Source organism: Adiantum capillus-veneris, chromosome 6 (genome assembly GCF_014529385.1).
Source record: "Adiantum capillus-veneris isolate H3 chromosome 6, ASM1452938v2, whole genome shotgun sequence".
NCBI lineage: Eukaryota > Viridiplantae > Streptophyta > Polypodiopsida > Polypodiales > Pteridaceae > Adiantum > Adiantum capillus-veneris.
This window is the reverse complement of record NC_140936.1, coordinates 53967855-53974604: the sequence shown is the minus strand read 5'-3', so window position 1 is coordinate 53974604 and position 6750 is coordinate 53967855. Positions and strand designations below refer to the sequence as shown.

Below are 6750 nucleotides of genomic sequence, written 5' to 3'. Positions count from 1 at the left end.
TGTCACCGTGCAGGTTGTCGAAAAATGCAATCTCCAACAGCCACTCCCTCTGCTCCAAATCCACTATTAGTTTTTGACCCTAAGAGCTGCCATTATACAGTTCTTAGCTGTGCAGTGATATAGCTCTCTCTCTCTCTCTCTCTCTGTGTGTGTGTGGGTTGATAGAGTAGGCTGCAGATACGAAGCAAGCTCGCGTAAGTGTTGCTGTGCACCGAGGACCTAGGTACTGCAGGAATCTAAAGCCTCAACCTCCTCCAGGGCGGCGTCTACGCCAGGCAGCCATTGCTTATTAGCGTCGACAGTGAGCAGCCAATGATTGAAAACTTGCTTTTCTCGTTATTTCATGTGCGCAAGAACACTCTGGTGGCCACGTCCGAAAAGGCCGGATAAGGCATCTGAAAACCCACCGGCTCATGTGCGGACCCTTTGAGGGAAGTGTGTTAGGGGTATCTTTGGGATTGCTTATGCTTTAGGGTAACTTTGGCGAGCAAAGGGGGCATGTAAAATCTCACCACGTGGTGGGATAAGGCGTAGCCTCTTGTCCTAAAAGATCTCGGTAAAACCGTTTGAGTTCCTTTCTTTTCATGAACGTGAAGACACGTGGCGGAAGGAGCTCTTCTTTTTCGACTTTTAATTTTTAACGTGTTTCTCTCTCTTCCATACTGTACAATTTACCTGCAATTATAAGGATTGTGGGTGAATGCAGGCTTAAAATGGAAGTCTCTCTATCTGTCGCTCTCTCTATCTTATTCTCTCTCTAAAGGGTCCAAATGCCGTCATTCGCTCTCTGACTCTCTCTCTCTCTCCCTCTCTCTCTCTCTCATCAAACTCCAGAGTCCAGACTGTAGTTCCCCTCTCTCTGCATGCAGAAGATACCGACGATCAAGAGGCCGATCTAGCAGGGCAAGTTGCTTGCAGGCGCTCTTCATGAGCACCCAAATCACCACCATTACCGCCGAGAGCTCTTGCAGTCGAGCCTCTCCCATTGAGCTCGCATGTACTACTCAATATCGTCATAATCGCCCATTTTCATCGTCCCCATCTGCCGCTAACACATCATACCATGCCTCAGCAACAGTGAGCTCTACCCGCAGCAGAAATTAGTCTCTGGCTTCGTGTCAATCCAGTGTAGGGTTTTAATTGCAGGGGTTTTGCATAGTGGAGTAGCCATTAGTTAGGGGTTTCTGCTGCAGAGCTCTTCCATGGAAGGGTGAATGCTCCTTTTGTGTTTGCCCCTTCAATTTTAGTGCTGCAACAGGAGCTTGGAGCCTTGTTTTGGGGTGAAGGATCAAAACCTGCAGGATTTTACAAAACTCAGCTTTGAGCTAGGTATTGGGCTTTGGACCGATTTTGTTGGGCTGGGGCTCCACTTACACATAGCTAGGGTTAGGGCTTTTCTGCATGGCCCAAATAATGGATGTTATTGCATGATCAAGTCAATAGAGGACATGAGCTCATCGACTTCGTCAATTTGAATCTGAAGGAAAGGTGCACAGAAATAACTGCCGCATTGTGTGGATCTGCGTTTGATATGGTATGTGAAAAGTGCAGGCGTGTATGTTGTAAGCTCAGCTTGCCAATGAGACTGTAAATTGTACTCCAGTTCTTTGACATTCTACTTCAAGAGAAGCGCTATTGCCTGTAAGTACTCTTGTACTGCACTTAAAAGCGAGGGCTGCGTTATAAGCTTAATGAGATTTACTTTCGATGCATCAGGGATTTGTATGTCAAGGTCTTAGCAGAGTATGATGTCCACTGATGTCACTACTGGATTTCGGTTATGGTTGGCTGGCCTAAGTATTAGATCTGGATCGTTACAATGAGCCAGTGTGAACTACAGAATCAAAGCATTGCAATCCAGAATTGTTGCCAATGACAAAGAGCAGTGATATTGACAATGTTGTGAAGGGATTCTTGATGGCACAGTCCATGAGGAGAGGAACAGCTTCGACTCTATACCCGTGCATTGTTCTGCTGGTTCTGCATGCACATGCCTAAAAGCACGTCCATGCAACATATTAGTGCTTGGTTCTCATATTTGAAGCTTGACAATGTCATGTATGAAGGTAATTGCCAATTTATCAATATAGTATCTGTGTGCCTCCTTTGATAATGTTAGAATCATGCACATTTTCTGGAATGGGTACCAATCAAGTTTTGATGCATGGTTTACATGGAATGTTCTGTCATTTTTATGGACTTGACAAAGGTTTCTCCAGTCATTCTAAGAGGACTGCTGCAACCATGATATGCTACTTGTGGTGATATCTTGGATCGAACACAACTCCTGAAGGAATTGTTTTTTGTTCGTGCACCATGCACTCAGTGCCCCCTTTCTTTGGACATTTGAAACATGCTGACTGATCAGGTCCTTTGAAGCTATGAATGCATTGACTTGAAGATTCTGAAAGGCCCATGTGTGAGTATTTGATGGGTGATTTGTCCATGGCATTTGAAAATTCACTTTTCACATTTGGCTGATTGAGATTTTTAATGTTTTTGGGACAAGTCTCTTATCTATCTATGGATTCTGTACAACTTAGAGGCTTGCTACTGTCCTAACTCAGATTTCCTTCATTCTTATTAGACTCTCCAATATTTGTGTAGTTGTGAATGTGCATGCACACATTGCCATTTGGACAACCTGGAGTTTAGGACTCAAGTATTTGCCTTTCTTAGTGTGAGTGAATGACTTCAATGTTGATTTTTTTAATGAAGTAAATTATTTTTTACTCAATTGAACATCATTTATTTAGAAGTTAAGATCTTCCCGACCTTATTATGCACACGGCCCCCTAGCTAAGATCCTCCCAAAACGCAAAGAAGTTGTCAAGGATGCTGCACTCCTTGACAAACACTGTTTGAGTGGCACGAATCAAATCCCAAGTAGTGGCTGCTCCGCGTAACTCAAAGCCCTTGCTTAATATTGTAAGCCGATTCAAGATCGTGATACTAGATAGGCCTCCACCCTCTGATATCGTTTGGAGACTTTTACTCCTTGGGGAATCGGTGTCCATCACATTTTGAAAACTAGCGTATAAATGAGGATTAAGGAGCTTCTTGTGTCTTACGAAAAGACTACGAGTAAGGCCATCCTCACTAAGGTAGCTTTGCCGTGACAAAGCTCTGAAAAGGCATCCAACAGCTCAATCTCCGAAGGGATTGCTTCAACCTAGCAGCCAAAACTGGAGCCATGAGAGACCTACCTCACACTGGCCGGGCACATGCACAAAACAGCTCTTGGGAGATATCGGAGCTACCACCGGACAGGAAAATAAACTCAAACACCCCCTCTCAGGTCTTGGACGGAAAACGAGTCCAAGGAGTTGCAGTGAGAAATTTGCAATTGTAAAGAGGGTTTTGCTGACGAGAGGGCAAGAAGCGAAGCAAAAAGCAAAGCTTCGGAAAAGAACAAGAAAAAGGCAAAGAAACTCAGATTCCGACCAGATTTTGATAGCTCTACGGAGGAGTCATCCTTTGACAGTTTGGACTACGACGACCACATGTTTTATGCGAAGAAGCATTTCTACAGAGCCAACCAATACGAATTTCTTGAAGATAAGAGCAAGAAGACTAAGGAATTTAAAGAGGGTGGACAGTCAATAAAATTTGAATCCTTTTCTGGATTTCGAGATGCTTTTGGACTTTATCTAGCAGTTTTTGACATAGCCTTCTCTGGAGGGCATTACTCAGAGCACTTTAAGATCAGGAGGACTACATCTTTTCTAAAAAGAAATGCTCGAACATGGTGGTCCACTCTTCTTCTGAGGAAAGAAGCCCTAGTCAAGTGGTTGAAATTCAAACAGCTCTTTATTTCTTCTTGGTTGACCCGGGAACACGAACGAGATGTAAGAACCGCTCCGAACCATCTTTGGATGACCAAGGGAGATTCTTTGGACGCATATTGCGAGAGGTTTTGGGATTCTTTTCTATCGATTTCTTTGTTTAAGAAGGTCATCTTTAAGGAACAGATTGAGCAGTTTTGTTGCGGATTCCCTACAGAGATCCGAGATCACTGCCTTGAACAAAAGTTTGACTCTATTCAAGAACTAATGGGTCATAAACGGGGGTTCTCGATACATTCGGGGAATTTGACTTACCTCACCGATGAAATCTTGACTCGACCAGACAGACCTCCAACAATGAAAATAGAAAAAAAAAAGAATCCCCAGGAAAAGAAAGATGCACGACCCCGACCAACCCTTAGAGAAAGGGCTATCTCAAAGAGAAGTGTTTTGGTTGCGGGGAACAAGGACACATCTCCGCAAAGTGCCCCAAAAAGGCACAACAAGGATAGACTGAAGACATGCCAGAGAGTTCTAGAGCAGCAGAGGGGTAGAAAAGGCAAGATGAAAGCAGGATTGTTGTTGGGTTAAAGGCCTAAATAACCCCTTTTTGTACATTTTTATACTTTGTCCAGGTTCATAATATGAACCTGGACACATTTTTTAAAGGTCACTTATAATAAAAGTGGGAAAACCCAAAACTCATTTTATTGAGTTTTCCCCAAAAACGTGAGCTCTCTCTCTCTCTCTCCCTCATCATTCTGCTAGCGCTCCTCTCCTGCTGGCTTTCGCTACCCCTCTTCGCACACACACTGCACTTCCTCGCGTGCTCTTTCACTTGCACACACCGCCGCGCGCTCATCAACTGGTAACAGAGCCAAATTAGGGTTTCAGAAGCTTTGCACAGGTGGCTGGACAGCAGGCAAAAGGCTTCTCTCGCGTCAAATTTCCGCTTTCATCGCGAAGCCCCTTGCTTCCGGTGTCACCTAGGGTGATTAGGGTTTCCAAAACAGCCTAAAACAGGCTGAAATTAGGTCAAAACAGGTAAAAACCAGAAAATTACAAGTCAAAACAGAAAAATGCAGGTGTTCTAAATTGATTCCCGTGAATGCCCCTTGCTTTTCCCACTCAAAACAGGTCCATTTGATGCAAATTGATGTGCCAAAACAGTAAATTTGCAAAAAATTCTGAATTGGACTGTTTTTATGTACACAAATTGAGGTTTATGTACGCCTTTTGTGGGTTTATGCAAGTACGCATTGGGGATATTTGTTAATTGCTGAAATTTTCAGCACATTGTATGCAACGTGCGGTACATTGTGATCACTGGAAATTTTCAGATTTTGTGTAGACACTTTCTGCTGCATTTTTATCTGTGCAAATGGCCTCCACTTCCTCGTCGTTTGATGCCAAGAGCTTGATGGAAATCAAGCGATTTGACGGTACAGGTTTCGACCTATGGCAGGACAAGATGTAGGGGATTTTGTTCCTCAAGGATTGTGAGGACGCCCTTTTGGCTGTAAAGCCTGAGGATATGCCGGATGAGGATTGGGCCAAGCTCAACAAGAGGGCAAAGGCCTATATCAAAATGGCGATGACATTCTGGTGGACATAAAGGGCTTGGACACTGCACATGCAATTTGGCATAAGTTGAAGGCCACTTATGAGAATGCCACCCCTATGAATCAGGTGCATTTGATGCGCAAACTGGTGAACATGATGCTTGACGAAGCCAAGTCGGCTTCTGAGCACTTAAGTGCTTTCACCAGTGTTATGAGTCAGCTACAGGATATTGGGCTTCAACCTTTTGATGACAAGTTGAAGCCATATTTTTGTTGATGACTTTGCCAGACTCTTGGGAAACGCTTGTGGTTTCTTTGAGTAATAGCCCCAACCTCACATATGATGGAGTGCGAGGCTCCATCTTAAATGAGGAAATTAGACGCAAGTCTAGTGGTGGGGAAGGTGGCAGTTTTGCTTACAATGCGAGAGGCAGAAGTTAGAAGCAAAATACAGGTACCAAGACTCAAAACAGGAGCAAAAGCAAGTCTAGGGATAAGGATGTGACTTGTTATCAGTGTGGCAGAAAAGGCCATAAGAAGCCAGATTGCAGGTATTTCAAGAAAGAGCAGGAAAGAAAGAAGGAATCACAGGAGAAGAAGAAGACAGAGGACAAGAAAGGGGAAAAATCAGCAGGTACCTCCTCCAAGGATTCGGAGACTGTCAATGTATCCTCTAGTGTGGTTATCACAGAGTTATCCGACAGTGAGGAGATCTTGGTTGCAGCTTCATGCCCCTCAGATTTTGTTGTAGCAAATGCAGAAGACATGCTTATCTCATGTAGAGATGTCATTGATGCATTGCTAAGTGCAAATGATGGCCTTACAGTCTTGGATAGTAGACTCAAGTGCCTCATTTCACGTGACTCTATCTGTGGAGTGTTTTGCTTCTTATCATGCAAGCAAGTATGGCAAGGGTTACCTTGGGGATAACCATGCTTGTGACATTGAAGGAATGGGCACTGTGCGCTTGGCATTAAACAATGGTTGTACTAGGCATCAAGAAGAGTCTATTGTCTGTTGGCCCGATGGATGCACAGGGTTATACAACCATTTTTACTGGGGGTTCATGGAAGTTGCTTAAGGGATCAATGCTCATTGTCAAGGGATGCAAGAGTGGTACATTGTACTATTTACATGGCAAAGCTTTGCCTAGCAAGTTTCTTGTAGTGGCCGAAGTTGCTTCTCATTTGGAGTTGTGGCACAAAAGACTTGGCCATATGAGCCAGAAGGGACTTGATGTGCTCTCCTCTTTGAAGAGGGTTCATGTAAAGGGCACCAAGTTAGATTTTTGTAATGACTGTTTGTATGGTAAACAAAAGAAGTCTTCTTATTATTTTGGTGTCTCGCGCAAAGCTAATGCTCTTGATTTAATTCACTCCAATGTATGTTCAATGCCTGTTAAG

At 43.8% G+C, this 6750-nt stretch overlaps 1 pseudogene across 1 annotated transcript in view; it reads left to right on the top strand.

Annotated features, from left to right (window-relative positions):
* Nucleotides 1–776: 776 nt before the first annotated feature.
* The window catches only part of LOC147455520 (phosphatidylinositol 4-kinase gamma 6 pseudogene), a 28545-nt pseudogene continuing 22571 nt past the window's right edge, over nt 777–6750 (top strand). Inside the window, exons 1-2 of the transcript XR_015188379.1 lie at nt 777–1641; nt 1717–2066. The product of XR_015188379.1 is annotated as a phosphatidylinositol 4-kinase gamma 6 pseudogene (transcript). The remainder of the gene's footprint in view (nt 1642–1716; nt 2067–6750) is intronic.